Genomic DNA, 18,661 nt, shown 5'->3' on the forward strand with positions numbered 1-18,661 from the left:
TAGGTCCTTCAAGATTCAACTTAAACCTCCAGTGGGTACCAAGACAATCTGATGGGTAGAATCATTCAATATCTTGAAATTTGTATTTAGAGTAGTGTTACCACCAAGGTCGAGGGATCTGGTGAAGTAAAGGTCATCATATCATTGAGTTGCAAGATGGATCTTTTACTTGGGATATTAAGGTCTACTGCTACCATTTTCATAGGGTTCTTGTTAGCATTCCTATTGAGTTTGGTGAGGAAGGAGGGATTGTAGATGTTATACATCCTCTCTCTCAGCTTGACTTGGACTATCATAAGTACGAGTAGGCTGATCGATATGGTGTGGCCTATCAATGAAGAATGGGTCTATACTCTATATTTTGACGGAGCTTCTCGAGGGCTTGCTAAACATGTGAGTGTGGGGGTGATCATTAAAGATCCCCAACATCGAATTATTATGAAAATGGGTGTATATTTAGGAAACTTTTTTACTAATAATATGATAGAATACAAGGCCTTAATCATGAGACTAAATATAGCCTGATGTGCTGGTATCCACCATTTATTAGTGAAAGGTGACTCGTAACTAGTAATCAACCAATTGAATGGGACATATAGTGTAAAGAATCCCATTTTGTGGATGTACCATTATGCAACTTTGGATACCTTGCATATTTTTTAGATAGTGACTTGCTAGTTGATTCCCCGACAATGGAATCACTTTGCAGATTCCATGGGGCCAATTATGCTTTTGTTGAAGATGCCATTTTCAACTATGGTCCTAAGGGGACTCTTACAAATACCTTTAGATATTATCCTAGGACTACTATGGGGACTTCTTGCTAACACACCCTAATTTGGTTGCCGATGGCTAGTTTGGGTTATGTGTCAGGTAGCACTTGATCACCTTCCTATATTTTTATGGATGCATAGGATTATTCAATGTCATATTCATCAGACACCCCTTGTGATTTATACACAGGTTGGTCAATAATTTGATGCACTTAGAGCAGGGCCTGCAATAGAGTCATGTGGGGACCAGGGGTTTGTTTTTAGCAATAAGTTGCTAAATGTGTGGTTTTTGGTTTATTTCAATAAACCAAATGGGCCGTTTTCGTTGAGTTTAATGTTTTACCCCAAATTTAGGCCAAAAGGGTCATTTATGTTGAGTTTAATGCTTGATTCTCATTAGGCCACGAGGACTATGTATTTGTTTAGTGCAGGGGCAGTTAATGTTTTTGTGTTTTAGTGTTGTACCAGATAGATTTGATGGAGTACCTAGAGCGAGTCTCTTGCTATGCAGACACCACTTGTGGCCGTCCAAGTGATATCCTTCCTTTATGGGTTCTTTTCCTTTATGATGAATGGTTATATGTATGTGGGGATTTTTATTTTGTTGGGAACTGGTAGTCAAGGCATGAAGTCCCAAGGTTAGGTTATGTGTGTCTGGGGAGGTCCAAGCAATTGTTTGCCTCTTTTAAAGACATTGTCGATCACTGTAAGAACTATTTTAGAAGGTATTCGTAGTGACCATGTTCTGATAGCTTGCAATGCAACTATTTCTAGGAGTTTCTATTAGTTGTGAGGTGGCTAGCGAAGCCTGCCAAATTAAAAAAAGAGAAGAAACAATGCATATATCTGAAGACTACAGTATATAGAGGTGTGTAAAAAGGAGTTATAACCTTTAAACAAAAGAAAAAGAAATAAAACTAAAGAAAAATCAAAGAGATGATAATCATCGTCTTACAAAGGCTTGGTAGGTTTTTGGGGGGATGACTCAGACCTAGGATTGATGCCTTGTATTCCTGGGGGTGATATCTAGCCAGACAAATTAGATGGTTGGAGAAAAAATAAAAGTGAGTGGAAGGAAAAAAGATTTCGTGTTGCCTTGCAAGAGCTTAGTAGGTTCTCGGGTACCGATTCAGGAACCCGAGGCCGATGCCCTATTCTCCTTGGGTCACTATGCTCAGCTCTCTCCCTTTTACACGTCTAGTATCAAGTCCTGAAGTATATAAAATGTGATGAATAAAGAGTATTTGGAAATGAAAGATCGGCAGGCTATAGAAGTCCTTGCATAGTAGGAGTTCCTGGTCCGATTGTCCTAGGGTGGGCATGTATTTAGACCATCACTTTGGATGACTTCTATTATAGTTCTTTTCAGTCGGTGTCTGTGTTGGAGTAGCTAGTTAGTGACTAGCTCTAGATCTTTATTAGGTTATATTTGTCCTATTCCTTGTGAATATTTATACCTTGATTTGGTCGAGGGGGGTAGGGTGATAGCTATGTGTGTATTTGATTGTTTATTCTTCTTTGAAGTAGCTTGATGCTATTTATAGTTTCTTTATATGCAGTTCAGTCCATGGATTTGACTGGCTGAGTCACCCTATCCCGTGGTCACCAATGAGAGAGGGATTTAAACACCGGAGAAATGCCAGACAAGTGCCAAATCATGAGAATTTAAGGAAAAATTCAAATCTTGAAGGAAGTGAAGGACGTAGATCGACAATTTTAAGTGGCAGTGAAAGATGGGAATTCAATTTACTTTGGAAGTCAGTCGGACTTTGCAGTGGGGTTGCAAATTATTCATAAATTTTCAACGTGTCAGATTGAAGCAAGTCCATGTACTTTGGGACTTCAAGATGGGCATTGAAAATTTTTCAAAATTGAAATTAGTCGCCGGACATGGAAGCTACGAGTGATGACCATGCACTTGGGGATCATTAGCTTGAGGTTTGAAGAGGCATGGTCTTTGGCCTTTGGGGGGGGCCTTGGGCCCTTCCAAAAAAAAAAGGAATTGAGGGGGTAGGAGGCCATTTTTTCAACAAGCACAAGCAGACATGGAGGCGTTATCATCATGATTCCTTGAGAGGGGAGGGGCTATGGGGGAGCTGAAAGCAAGCCTATGATCTAATCACACTAGCCTATATGTCAAAGTTTTCACCCACCAATGCTGTCTCCGATCAAAAAATGGTGGATTGTAGAGGAAATTCAGAAATTAGTCTTTCTCTCTCCTCTTGAAGTTGTGTTCATGCGCATGATTCTTGGAAGAGATTGGAATGAAGACCGACACCCCAAATCGTGATGAGATCATGTGGATGTTGAGGAATGATGGCCAACATGGTTCGAGGATCAATGACAGGTTATGTGGCTGCTCAAAATTAATTCTCGAAACTCGAGAAAATGTGGTAAACTCTTTTTTCAATGAAATTTTGAATCTTTTTGACAATTTATGATACAATTTTCGTTCATGTGCAACAAAAAATTGTTTGATGCTTGGTTACAATATGTTTGAGGGATGTGTGTTGTAAAATTTAGAGTTTGTGCTTGTAATCATGAGTTATTAGCTTTCAAAAACTCGAAAAGCATATTTTTAAAGGAAAAATGGTGTTGTTGTCATTTTGAGCAATTAAATTGTGTTCATGTGGGGTGAAATTAAATATCAAGATGGATTAGAGTGTGACTTAATTGGTTGAATTAGAAAAATTAGGAAAAAATTAGCAATTTATTTGAAATAAATCTTTGATGGTTCTTTTTGAAGGATTCATAAATCTTCTAGTGCAATTGTGCATTTTGAGCTATACCAAAAGTGACAATGAAGATAAGTATATGACTCTTGAAAAGGGGTTATCTTATGTTCTTGAAATGCAAATTCAAAGATTCAAATCCTTGATGATGCTTTACTTGTTGTATGGTAGGTACTTGGTATTTGAAAAAGTAATAGATAGCCTTATTAAAGCAACTCTATAGGAGAATTAAAAACTTATTGGATAAGTTTGAGAGATACTCATATACAAAATGAAGAAGCACATGTAGTGGCAGAACAACATGGTGTTTCAGGGGCAGGTCCTTATAAATTGCTCCTACCATTCTAGTGGCAGTTTATCTAGGAAGTTTTGTGTTTGACTTTAAAAAGATTTGTTTCAGTATATAGATCTGCTGAATCTATTTGCATATCTCCATTTAAATTACTTTTAGGTTGTTTCTTCTGCACCTTTTTAGAATTATTCCCTTTTATTTACTTAATCAATAGCAAACATTCAAAACAAATCATCTAGTGTTCCACAAACCCATAAACTTTAATTTCCAATTTTACATTCCCCTCTCCGTATTGCAATTTGTCGTTGTTTCTTTTAATGCTTAGATAATTATTTCACTTTTATTTTGCAAGAGTAACATCATTTCTTTCCTTTTCTTTACTAAACACTAATCAAGATAAAAACAAGTTCTCTCTACACTCTTACGTGGACACATACATAGTTTATTTTAAATCCCCATATCTCCTCTTAAATTATCAATTATTCCTAGTGGCCCTCCACTCCATGTCTCAACAATGATCTAGCAATATATATATAAACAACATGCAAACTTTTAATGTAGACACTGAGGCTTTCCCTCATGCCATCTTATGAATCAATTGCAAATTTTGATTATGTTTATAAATTTTTATTATTACAGTTATTCCCTATTGAATTATCTACTTTGTAGATCTTAACAAATTTATCAACCTTAAAGATAATAGAAAATATTATTATGCTCCCCTTATCCCATATAATATAACTTAACACTTTGCAACTGCTCTTAATTTGCATAAAGTTAGAAATATTGTATTTTATATGAATATTGTCTCAAAGTAATAATATTAAATTAATTTTATTTTTATTTAAATTCAAGAAAATCCCATAAAACATTAAAGAACATATTTTTAGTTTTTCATAAGAAATTCTAATTTCTATTAAGCTAAAATATGGTCTCCATCAATATATACTACAGTTTTTTACTCAAAATAACTCTTTTTTTATTTTTAAAACATGTTATACCTCTTTCAAAAATTCTAAACAAATTTCAATAGTCTTGCTATAGTATAGATTTCATGAGAAAAATATTATATCTCATAAATTTTCAACTAAAGATTTTATAAAAAATTATCAATGTCATTTTAAAGCAACCATTAATGTCATTTTATCAAATCTTAAGATGTTTTATAAAAATTCTAAACTAAGAAAGTTTTCATGTTACACCATTAATTTTTTTATCAATGAGACAAGACACTTACTTGTTAAAACATAGGTTATAGTCACGTCTTTGGAAGCCATGTCCTTTTGCAGTTGTCTAGCTTCCAGCCAGTCATATTGAATGTGAGCTCATCATTTTTTTTTTCTTCCCTGCAGTTTCCCACACGCTATTTGCTTTATAGCAATAGGAATGATCTTTATAAACTAAAGATTAAGCTTTTAGTTAAGAGCTTTAAGACCATAGCTTTTCCCTTGAAGTAATGGCAACGTATGAAGAGGGAGGAGACTAATGCAATATCCTATTGATTCACGCACCAAATTGCACTCGAGATGGAGTGAATGAAAGCTGGAGATTCCTTCTACCATCATGTAGTCTCAATTTGGGTGGGTACATTGAAGCTCTGATTTGATGTTTGATGTTGGGGGGGAAAGCATAGCGACGTTCTTCAATGACAAACATTGGCTTCAATTTCTTCTCTCACTCTTCTTAATTTAAATTTTTTAATCAATTTCTTGGCTCTGTTAGTGTTTGCAAGCCTCCTTCTCTCTCTCTTCTCCATGGCGCATAGCAAGAGGATGTTTCCCCTCTTTCCATTCCTTGCAAACAAGATGACAATGATAATAATTAGGAGGAGGAACCAATTTGTGGCCAACTGGCAAGTGATACTTCTCTCAATATGACGGACTGCTCCTGGCGAGACATGGCTACTGGTAGGATCAACCAGTTTTGGTGAGGCTCCGTTTAGCCCTTTCAAATAGTGACAACACATGGTCTTGAAGTGATGCAGGCATATCAGTTTATACCTCTAAATGGTGCAAGACACGATTTGTTGTGTGGCAAGCATCTAAATCTGCAATAGACATAGCATTGCCTCTTCGGGCTTCAAAGGGGGAAGCGAGTATGGTTGCATATGGAGCTCTCTTCTTTGAGGAAACCATGAGTGTTCCAATTCGCTCAAGTAGGTGATTAGAAACTATGATTAGATGATTATGAGAAAACTGATGTGGGTATCAAAATCTCTCGTTGCACCATTTGAAACCATTTTTCTTTGATCCAACTCAATCAAACAAGGATAATACTCACCATTGAAATCAATTGCATGGTTTCTTGCATCCAAATCATTGCTCGCGCAGTTCAAGGTGAAAGAGATAGGACCACTTAAGTACTCTTTAACAGCTTTCGGATCCATCTTGAAAACAATCCTTGATCCTCTTTCTTGGATGCTAGCCGGCTCCCATGCGATAACATTACAACTTGGAAAATGAATAATTCCAACCTTGTAAGTTAATACTTCCCTTTCCCTTCCCCTTTCTAAACCTTAGAATGGATGTCTTTAAGGACTTTGGCATCTAATGGTACAATCCCACATTATTGACCACCAAATAACATAGAGTCATTAGATTTATCTATAGTTTTGGGTAGATTAGATGTGAAGTATTCCTAGAGGGTTCATGCATCAAACCCTTAAAAGAATAAGCGTGTGCCAAATGATCCTTACAATGAGCTCATAGAATGTAACACTTTGGCTTGGTGGTCCGGGCAAGGATACTTTGGATCAGCTTTTATCCATAACACCACCTTTCTCCCATACAAAAGTTTCCTTATATCGACATCTCCTAGTCAAACTGCATAGACACATCCTCCAAAAATAGCAACAACGAATACTGCATCTACATTAAATTAATGTAAAAATTTGTAACAAGGTGCCAATTGTGTACAATGGTGCTTTTTTTTTTTGCAGTGTTAGGCATTGTTTCTAGGTGTTGTCATCTTCTTCGTAGGATCTGCTACAACAAGGATGAATTTAATCTTTATGTCAACAATATGCTTTGAGAAGCTACCTTGTAATTGGATCTATGTTTTTAGCTCATGTTTGGTTGTAGTTTGTAAGGAGCTTAGTTTTGGTTTATCTTTCCAGTAGACCTTCAAGTATTTGATAGTAGTGGCCTACAAAATGGAGCTAGATTTTGCATAGCTCTAGTTGTACTTGGTGCAATGCACTATCCACCATGTATTTCATGGTTTCATAATGCCAAATCTAATATTTGATCTTCTATTTTGCCATTATTTACATTGTGCATATTTCCAAGTTTCTAATTTTGAAAGTAGTTTTGTTGAGGATAAATTCAATGCGCAATCACGCACAAATCAGTGATCAGTTGTACATGGGCCGATGCACTATATTTTTATTGTATTCAACAGTTTGGCAACACTATATCCCATATGTGATATTCCATTTGACCCATGACTTAATTTTTATGAAATTTTAAGTTTCCAATATTTCACATAGTTTGGTTGACAACACATTTAATATGTAGTTACGCACAATTGGTGTGGTGGTGAGATTTTTTGTTATTAGTGAAGTATAATCTAGTTAATGCATTTTCAAAAAATGATTGAGCTGTCAATTTTATAAATCAAAATCTAGTGAAACTTCACCCACATGCCAAGCATCATAAAAACTCATGGATATTAAAAAATTGGCCCCATTATAAGTCTATGGGACACCTATCCCAAGGCTTGTGTCTAAAGCCGTGAATCTGTGGATTCATGGCCCCAAACGCCAGCCTTCGAACAAGTGTCCTAGAGACTTCTGATGAGGCCTTTTTTTTTGGATAGTTGATGTATCCTGGAGGAGTCCACATAAAAAAATTTCACGTCAATCAGATCACTGGTCATATTTTTCCAAATCCTGGATACATTAATTCTAGTTTAAGAGTTTTTTTAAAGTTTTACTATAAGTTTAAAGTTTCACCTCATTTTACTTTTGAGTTTTGAGTTTTCTCTCCTAAAAGACATGGCACTCACCAAGCAAGCAGCCCAGAGATACCCCCTAGAAATTCTATGCATAGGTCACCTCCCCCATCTCCACCACCACGTCACCATCGCAAGTGTCAATGGAAGCCAGGCAGAGTGGCTCTTCGTGAGATCCGCCATTACTAGGAGATCACGCACCTCTTGATACCAAAGGCTCCATTCCAGAAGCTAGTGCATGAGATTATGGACGGCATACTTATTAAGAACAACAGGAGGCACTTCCCAAATGGATCACACTTGCAACAACCCGATCATTGGACTGCCCAAGCCCTCCTTGCACTACAAGATGCTACAGCATCAACTTGTTTGTAGACTCAGTCTATGCATCAATACATACAAGGAGAGTCACCATGACCAATAGGGATTTGCGGATAGTGAGGTTCTTCCGGCAATGGAAGAATAGTCCTCGTGGAGATCAACAACGATAGGGGTGTACCACCAAAACATATACGAAATGCAGCTTCCAAAGAGATATTGTAAAACCCTAGTTGTAATGGATCCCATGTAAAATCTTATGAATATGAATACAAAATTTTGGCGCGTCTTATTTTTGTTTATTCACTTGTTATTTCATTTATTTATCTGAGTTATCACTACATGTGTTCAAACGAATACATGTTGCACACGAACTCAATAAAGCATTACGTATTAAATTTAGGGTATGAATTGTATTGCATATAAATCCGATAAATAAACGTAACATTCAAGTAAGAAACAATAATAAATGATGCATATGACAAACTACATTACATGCTGTCAAGCATTTTTTTTGAAACTGAAAACCCCTAGTCAAATTGTAGTTAGGTTTGATTTCTACTAGCTTAGTTGTTTGCGTGACTATTTGTTTTGTTGTTTCATATTTGGATTTTTTGTGTTTGTCTAGCTTAGGATTTGTTTCTGTCATTTTGTTTGATTTGTTGAGTGTGAAACTTGATAGCCTTGGTTGAGCTTGGTATTTTTTTAAATAGGATGAAGCTTGTGTTTGTCAATAGCTACTGAACATTGAGGAGTTAGGTATGTTTTCTTGTTGAGACTTTTGCACATCATGGGGATTATGGTTCACGAGTACTTCACATTGCACTTATTGATGCACTGCACTCGGGTGTCGTCTCTTGTTCTTATCAAATATTTCCATGCCATGGGTTGGGATTATGCACGTTTTGCACCATCATTGAGCACTAGCATGGCATGAGGTCCAATGCAACTATATGCAATAAATCTTAGACACACGCGCACATGAGAGAGCACCTGTCATTGAGCATGCACATTTCTTGCACACACCATTTGGGATGTTCATCACAAAGTTAGGAACCTCTGGTTGAGAGTGTAAGGTGGTTGGGTCGTGAAGGACGCCACCAATTGTGAGATGGGTTGTTCTTATCTGGTCAACATCTTGAGGAACATCATTTTTTAGAGTGATTGTGACATTTTGGATGGATGGAGCGGATATTGATATCTTATTGATGAGAATTGAGGGGTGATGATAATGAATTTTAAATTAACAATGAATTTTTTTTGCATTTTGCATGACACACGATCACATCTAGATAGGCTAGACACAACTTCTTCAGTGCATTCATAATTTTTGTGTGGAACATTGATTGATTTGTTGCATATCATGGATCCAAATTTGCATATTTTTTCAAATCATGAATGATTGGGCACGAAGTTCATTTAAAAAACCATATTCCTGCTAGGACACACTGCATTTAAAAAAACAGGTTCATATCCAGTGAATATTTATTTTGAAGACTCAAGGATCAAAGAAAAAGATCGTACGTTTTACATCATCAGCGAGTATTTCTTGAAGAAAAAGAGGACATGTGTGCTGAAAGTGTGTGCAATTACAAGAACGATAGGCCAAGGAAGGGAATAAGTCGTCCAAGATAAAAGATGAAGAAAAATTATGCGATTTACGAATATCAGTATTTTTGCCAATTTTTGATAGATTTTCGTAATTTTTCCCGCGTTGGCTTGTCGACCAGATACGTTCGAATAATTTTGAGTACCCAAACAACTATATTCAAAGTTCAAATGACGAAGTTATGATCCAAACAAGTTGCAAACATGCATAGGGCAGAAAAACGAAAATAGTGAAAAGCAGTAGAAAAGCAAAAGCCAAAAGCTGAAAGCAAAAAAAGCCTAATGTGTGTGAGTGTGGATAGAAAACTATATAAGGAGAGGAGATTGAAGAGTTAAGGGCCTTCCCCCTCATGTACAATTGTATTTTGTGAGAGAGGAGAGAGGAGGGTCGCATGCTAGAGTGAGCTCTTGTCATGCCAATTTGGAAGTTGGAGCTTTTGGGTGTCAAAGCATCGAGCATCGGCTCAAGGTTGTTAAGGTACGAAAATATATCTCACTTGGTTTGTTTTCAAATTGTTGGTATTTTGTTGCCTGATTTGTTTGTGTGGAGATTTGTTGTGAGTTTGGTTATGAGTTTGATGATCAAGAGAGTATGGATGTTTTAGGTTCTGACTCATGTTGTGATTTTAGTGTTGGTGTTGTTGATTCAGTTGAGTCTTGTGAGTTATTTGGTGATAGTTTGAGTAGCCCTAGAGAGGCTTTTGTTTGTGGTGTTGATGATGTGGTTTTGAGTAGACCTAATCTCTTACTCCTTGATAGTTGTGTAGATGATTGTTTGGTTGTTTTAGGCAACAATGTCGAAGAGAAAACTTCATTTGATAGTTTTTTAGTTTCTTTGAGTTCTCCTAAAGGTTTTGATGTTGTTTATGATGATTCTGATTGGGGTTTTAAGGATCCTGAGAGTGACATTGAAGAGATTGTGAGAGAAAATTTGAATAAGGCTTTGGAAAGAATTGAAAAGTTGAGGGAAGAGAGATCTAACACTAAGGGTAAAATTTGTGAAGAAAGTTGTGAGGTTGAAGAAAATTGGACAATTGGGTGTTTGGATGAGGATAATGACCTTAATGTGTTGCTTAAAGTACCTATTCGTGAAAAGTCTTTTGAGAATGTTTGTGATAAAGAAATAGAAAAATTTCACTCTTTGAAGTCTCGTTGTTTGGATGGATGCTTTAAAAAGATTTATTTTTCTGAGATTTTTGCAATGTTTGTGGATGAGTTTGATTTTGGCAACATAGAAAGAGTTCAAACCTTGTTTCAAAACCCTAGCTTTGTCATGTTTTTCTTTTGGGAGGATGGGAAGGGTATGTGGATTGTCATTGTGGATGATGAGATGTTTTGCTTTGACAATGTGAGTTGTTTTGAGAAATTTGGATTTGAAAATTTTGAGGATTCCAAAGAGAAATTTGTTGATGATTTTTGTGTTCCCGTTCAAAAGTGGTTTGAGAATGGTGTGTCATGGATTTTTTTGATTTATGAATTTGAAGAACTCAGAGATAGATCATTGGATTTGATTTTTGAATGGCTCATAAATGTTGCATCATTCTATGAAAACAACTGCTGCACATGAATGTTTGCAGACTAGGGGAAGGGCTAAATATGTCAAGAATTTTTTTGAAACCGAAAACCCCTAGTCAAATTGTAGTTAGGCTTGATTTCTGCTAGCTTAGTTGTTGCGTGACTATTTGTTTTGTTCTTTCGTATTTGGATTTTTTGTGTTTGTCTAGCTTAGGATTTGTTTATGTCATTTTATTTGATTTGTTGAGTGTGAAACTTGATAGCCTTGGTCGAGCTTTGTATTTTTTTGAATAGGATGAAGCTTGTGTTTGTCAATAGCTACTGAACATTGAGGAGCTAGGTATGTTTTCTTATCGAGACTTTTGCACATCACGGGGATTATGGTTCACGAGCACTTCAGGTTGCACTTGTTGATGCACTGCACTCGGGGGTCGTCTCCTGTTCTTATCAAATATTTCCATGCCATGGGTTGGGATTATGCACGTTTTGCACCATCATTGAGCACTAGCATGGCATGAGGTCCATTGCAACTATATGCAGTAAATCTTAGATACACGCGCACATGAGAGAGCACCTGTCATTGAGCATGCACATTTCTTGCACACACCATTTGGGATGGTCATCACAAAGTTAGGAACCTCTGGTTGAGAGTGTAAGGTGGTTGGGTCGTGAAGGACGCCACCAATTGTGAGATGGGTTGTTCTTATCTGATCAACATCTTGAGGAGCATCATTTTTTAGAGTGATTGTGACATTTTGGATGGGTGGAGCGGATATTGATATTTTATTGATGAGAGTTGAGAGGTGAGGATAATGAATTTTAAATTAACAAGAAATTTTGTTTACATTTTGCATGACGCACGATCACATCTAGATAGGCTAGGCACAACTTCTTCAGTGCATTCATAATTTTTGTGTGGAACATTGATTGATTTGTTGCATATCATGGATCCAAATTTACATATTTTTTCAAATCATGAATGATTGGGCATGAAGTTCATTTAAAAAACCATATTCCTGCTAGGGCACACTGCATTTAAAAAAAGAGGTTCATATCCAGTGAATATTTATTTTGAAGACTCAAGGATCAAAGGAAAAGATCGTACATTTTACATCGCCAGCAAGTATTTCTTGAAGAAAAAGAGGACATGTGTGCTGAAAGTGTGTGCAATTACAAGAACAATAGGCCAAGGAAGGGAATAAGTCGTCCAAGATAAAAGATGGAGAAAAATTTTGTGATTTACAAATATCAGTATTTTTGCCAATTTTTGATAGATTTTTGTACTTTTGTCTGCGCTGGCTTGTCGAGCAGATACGTTCGGATTATTTTGAGTACCCAAACAACGATATTCGGAGTTCAAATGACGAAGTTATGATCCAAATAAGTTGCAAACATGCATAGGGCAGAAAAAACAAAAATAGTGAAAAGCAGTAGAAAAGCAAAAGCCAAAAGCTGAAAGCAAAAAGCCTAATATGTGTGAGTGTGGATAGAAACTATACAAGGAGAGGAGATTGAAGAGTTAAGGACCTTCCCCCTCATGTACAATTGTATTTTGTGAGAGAGGAGAGAGGAGGGTCACATGCTAGAGTGAGCTCTTCTCATGCCAATTTGGAAGTTGGAGCTTTTGGGTGTTAAAGCATCGAGTATCGGCTCAAGGTTGTTAAGGTACGAAAATATATCTCACTTGGTTTGTTTTTGAATTGTTGGTATTTTCGTTGTGTTGTGGTTGTGTGATGCTCTACCCATATTTTTTAGTTGTTTTGAGCTTCAAGAGGCATTGTGTTTTGTCTTGTTTTTATATGTGGCTTGTGGTGTATTATCGAATATTTGAATTTTTCAAGTTGTGTTGTGCATTCGACAAAGTAAATTACCCCAACCGACACTCCTTAACATCTCGTTATCGGGTTATGAGTGAGGCTTGCTCTCGATCACCACTCGCGTAACAATGCAAATCCAACAAATATCAATTTTCATTACTTTAAGAGAAGATTACAAATTACATTGCATTGGTGATGAGATATCATTTGGCACTAAGTACATCTACTCTCTCCTAGGCTTCTTTGAGCTACGCTCCCCATGGTCAGAGCTATTCTTGATCATAGGCAGCAATGCATTTTGCCCTAGTAGTTCCTGCCTAATGACATTGGGGTCTTCAACACCAGCAACCATGCCATGGGCCACCATGGAAAAAAGTGGCCCAAACCTAGAACTAGAGAATAAGTAGACGAGCTTCGAACATCGAAGCAAGGCTACTTTCTCCAAGCTGGAGTTTGTTGGGATGGTCTTGAAGGGCCCAACCTTCGTTAGTGCCCTCAACTTTAGGAAGTTCTCAACAAACGCCGGAGAGCATGTCTTATGGAATACAATAATGTCACTCACAAGCTAGCCGATATACTCCTTCAATGTTGAGTCCTACACCCTTCCTTGCCTACTAGATCGGCCACCTTGTCTTGATGAAAATTCATATATATAGACAAGGTCCTACATCACACAAGTTCAGTGTCAGGCTCACTATGCATGGAGTGTGCTAAATATATATACATCAAATTCACGCAAAAATTTACCAATAGGGCCTCTAGGACATTGGGAGCATGAATAAATTTTTTTTCTGAGATCAAGCCCCCAAAGCAGCCCTCATCGGAGGCTCGTGTTTGGGGACATGAATTTACTTTTTTTCTAGATTCATGCCCCTAGAAGCGAGCCTCCGGCCAGGGCTACTCTAGGGGCCCGATCCTAGTCAAATGTTTCCTTCATGCTCTCCCGATGCCCTAGAGGTCCTACTGGTAAATTTTTACGTGAATACGATAAAACATCATATTGGGGAATATGGGAATTTTCCATAAGTTTAGAGCACTTGGTCAAATCTTTGGATTTGTCATAACTTGAACACTATAACTCCAAATCGAGTGCTCTATAGCTCAATAGATTCCATTTTTCAAGCGCTTTCCAATGATAGGTACATAATATGGTTTTGAAAAACTTATGGGCATGTTATCCAGGTGCCAATTTTTAGTATTCAAAAAATGGGAATTGGGAGATTTCCAAACTCACTAATATTGTGTTATAGCATTAATCTAATAACATTACCTTCTCTATACCATCTATCTGCTGCTGTACCGGAGCATCCAGGTCTGCTCTTGCAACTAGGCCACCCTCGTCTCTCTCTTGGGAAGGTACTACATAGTCGGGTCAAGGTCCCAAAATGCTTTCTTGCAACCACTCAAACTCCTAATCTAAGATCTCATATTGTGGCACCGAATTGTCAATCTTGGATACTCACAATGGTAGAGATGTCATTGACACTCGTGCCATCATATAGAGCCACCTCATCAACATGTGTTGGGGCATCTTGTATATCAAAATCTATAAGATCATCAGGTGCATCACGCACAATGATACAATATAGTTATTCTTCTATTAGCTCCAAAATTTCTAGTACATCCTGCATAAGTAAATATTCCACCCCCTCGATGATAATATCATGGAGAGAAGCAAGGGGTGGATCATCGCTTGTCAATGTCACATCAGGGGGCAAGGAGGTGGGTACACAATGGCTAAGCTTTATGTTGCCTCTACTCTCAAATCTAGTATGATCTCCTTGGGCTCCCTCTTGAAATACTCCAACTGTGGCCGAGAGGATGTGTCGATGTCTTCCTCACTGTCCTCTTGTACCTCAGTGTACAAAACATATATGGTAAATACTGCATCGCACTCAATGAGATCCATTGTGGTGTGGTCCTAGGATGAGGTGGACACTGCTCTAGCACGGAAATGCTGCCCCACGTACATGAGGGCTCAATTTATTACATTTGCATGGCTTGATCCAGCACATAAACTATATAATAAATCTATGGAGATCCATCTGAGAGCAGAGTCCAGAATAGAGCAAGTGAGAGGGTTTTTCGCATCTCAAAATGATACCACTATACTAGAGCTAGGGTCTAGGACAGAAAACGAGCTCTCTAGACTCAATTTTGTGCAAAACCTAGGGTATATCTGGTCTCCTATGTGTACGTAGCATGTGGAGCTAATCCATGCGGCGAAGACGAGAGTCGTAGCCATGGCACACAAAGAGAGAAGGAAGGAGAGCACAAGTGTAGGGAAGTAGAGAATGAAAGTGAAAATGAGTTTGGAGTTATAGCTTTTATGTATCTAAGGTTTTAAATAAAGGTTCTTTTTTAAGTCTAAAGTTTCAAATTAAAACTCTTACCTTAGTTTCTTTATTTTAATACTTTAAAGTAGCCATTAAAATTACTCATACAGACAAATGCTTAGTTCTACATTATTATATCCTCAAATATACTTGGATTCCTGAGTATATTCAAGTCCAACTACACAAAATATAGAAAATTTTTAAGAAGACCTTCAAAATCCCTTGGATCCAATTTAATATTTACTTTTAAGAAATAAGTAGAAGAGATGAGCTACAATATATTATTATGCAAAGACAATATTGCATAGATTATAGAACTCCAACGTGAAATTTAATTATGATTTTAACCAACATAATTGACTAATTACGGTATGTATTATTGCACGCTTGGATCACAGTAAACTAAGATTATCTAAATTGAAAGTACTCAAAAGTTTAAAAAAAATTATATTCATTCTTTTTTTAAAAAATTTACAATGATTCAACTCTCTCAAGAATATGTGGGGAAGCACATTATTTACATGTTATGGATTGCTCATGTAATGAAGGAGACCTAACTGTCCTAATTAAGGGGAAAGAGAGAGAGAATGACTGCAGAAGAAGAGGGAGAGGAGAGAGAAAGGTAAGAAGAAGAGAGAGAAAGAGGGTGACGAGGAGAGAGAAAGACTAGAAGTAGAGAGAGAAAGGCAAAAAGAGGAGAGAGAAATGGCTGGCAGCCATGGAAGGATAGGAAAGAAGGTGAAGAAGGTGAAAGGACAAATGTGTATTCATCAAATGGTACCTATGCAGTGTCCCTTACACCTTTTATACTTAGGTCAACTTGACCTAAGTATTTCCCCTCCATTACAATCCATCCCCACTCAAAATGAAGTTTTTGTCCTCAAAAACAAAGATCGAACTTATTGGTATAGCCAAGTAGTGGGCTGCAGAGTACTACTCTGTACATCATTACAAGTGGCAAAAGATAGAGGGGGGGGGAGTTCTTGGCATAGACCTAGTAAAAGATTGCCTAATATTCAAGAGTAGTACTAGTCTATGCAAAGGGTCAAGGTCAGCCTGTAGCCACCTGGGTCAAAAGGGAAAGTGGTATCGCTGCCATGCATTGGATCAGCTTTCATAAGGTCAAAGTCAAGTATAGTTGGAAGCATGATCAGCATGGTGGTATTATCTAGCTCTTCCATAAGCCTCTCAGGCAGCATCACCATGCTCTGTATGACTGAAGCATATGAGGCTGAAGTCACCATTGCATGGACTGCATCAACCCCTAAGTGCTGCATATTCATGGACACCCTGCATTCTTATTGATGTCCAAGCATTTAAACTGCAGGTCTATGGACTGAAGGGGCTCCCGCATGGGGTCATGATCATCCAAATCCACATGTTGCCCATGGTCTTCTTTCTTAAACTGAGGTTCTTGTTGTGGACCCATACAAAAACGGTCTTCAACAAGATCTTCTCCATCTTTTGCATCATAATAATCTAATACCAAGAGTATTTTGGCAGTCTTTGCCTTGCATGTGGCTTGATGATTACAAGATATTGGCTTAGCACATCGATAGCATAAGCCCGCAGCATGCAATTCTCGTATCGTATCACTAGTAAGATGTCTAATGCGTTTAGCCTTAGATAGTAATTTACACACCTGCTCATCACCATTGGTCAGCTCAGTAATAGTTCTGACATGCTGCTCATAGTCATCTTGCTGCTCATGTACAACAGATGGCTGTCCATGATCATGACCATAATACTCATGCTGTCCATATGGATGGTCATACCAATGTGGCTGCTGCTCATAATGGTATTCATGCTGTCCATACAACATATGGTGATAATGTTAAAGATACGGGATCTAGGACATGGCAGTGAGTTATGGTGGATGGAAGGAGAAGTGTGGGCTCATGATGGAGAAGACAAAGACACTGTTTGTTACACAAGTGAATTAGGCTCCAAGATTGAGACTTGGACTCATAAACACAATCTTGTGTATGTGCAATGACATTGACACTTCACTGAAAAGAAAAGAGTACAATCATTGCATTAAGAAAAGGAAGCAAGTACAATGCTTTATAGGAAAGTAGGAAACTGCAGTAAGCACCACTGTGCATGTGGGATAGGTAAGCCTGCATGTCCTTGGCCCTGAAGCTCTATAGAAAGAGGCTGTTTAGTGAGTGTGATTGCTGAATCTCAACACCCCTCCTCAATCACAACTAGAAAGGCACAAAGTGTGTAGAGGTTGTAATGAGAACCACTTGCAAAGTGTGGTCACACCACAAACATGGTAGACACCAGAGGCTGTCGCAGAAAAGGCTAAGTGTGGGCACCAAAACATGATAGACATCCAGAGGTTATAACAGGGGCTTCACAAAGTGTACAGGGACTGTAATGCCAAGTTACATGAGAAGTTTACAAAGCTTATGGCAAGAAGCATTAGGGCAAGGAAATACAAGGGTTTTAAAACTGTCTATTAGAGTAATGAGAGTAGAAGGACTTATGAGTCTTGTCCTTCCGATCCTGGTGGTCTTCATCTTCATCTTCTTCTTCATCTTTTGGTCCATGGTCTTCTTCTTCTTTCACAGCTGCAAGATAGGCCTTTTGGGACCTCTTTCTAGCATGACAGAACTTCTCAATATGTCCGATCCTTTTGCAGAAGTCACAAAAGAGCGGTTCCTTTTTACCTTTGTATCTGTTGTTTACATATAACATTTGTTCATCCTTTGAAGTGCTAGGCTCTTCTTTGCTTTTAAGTTTCTTTTCTTCCTCTAGCAGAGAGGCTTTAATATCAACAAGTTGAGGATCAAGCATGTTGGTTAGAGTGATTGATACATTATCATAAGCAGGAGGTAGACTTTTTAACAAGACACCAATACAGACATCTTCATCCATTTTTAGCTTTATTCATGCAAGTCAAGTAAGCAGGCTTTCCATGTAGTTCAGATGGGATGCCAGGGATGTATGAGGCTTCATATCAAGTCGGAAAAATTCAATTAATAGACTATACTTAGACAACTTTGACTGTGCACCAAATAAGGTATCCAATTTATCCCAAGTGTCATGGGACGTGTCATAGGCATCCACATGATGGATGTAGCTGTCACCCAATTCCAGTTTAATGATGGCTTGTGCCTTGTCATCATTCTTCTGCCAAGTAACTGCAAGGTCCGCATCCCGAGGTTTCTTCTCTTTGCCATTTGTGATGGCCCAAAGACCCTTCTTCATCAAAATGAGCTTGATGCGGGTTTGCCAGGTGTGAAACCCGACTCCTTTGAATCAAGCATTTCGAGTCTTTTCCCATGTTGAGGTTGCAAGATCAGCAGCAAAT

Source organism: Lygodium microphyllum, chromosome 22 (assembly GCF_053477565.2).
Source record: "Lygodium microphyllum isolate KBCC chromosome 22, Lygodium_microphyllum_v1.1.10, whole genome shotgun sequence".
Classification (NCBI taxonomy): domain Eukaryota; kingdom Viridiplantae; phylum Streptophyta; class Polypodiopsida; order Schizaeales; family Lygodiaceae; genus Lygodium; species Lygodium microphyllum.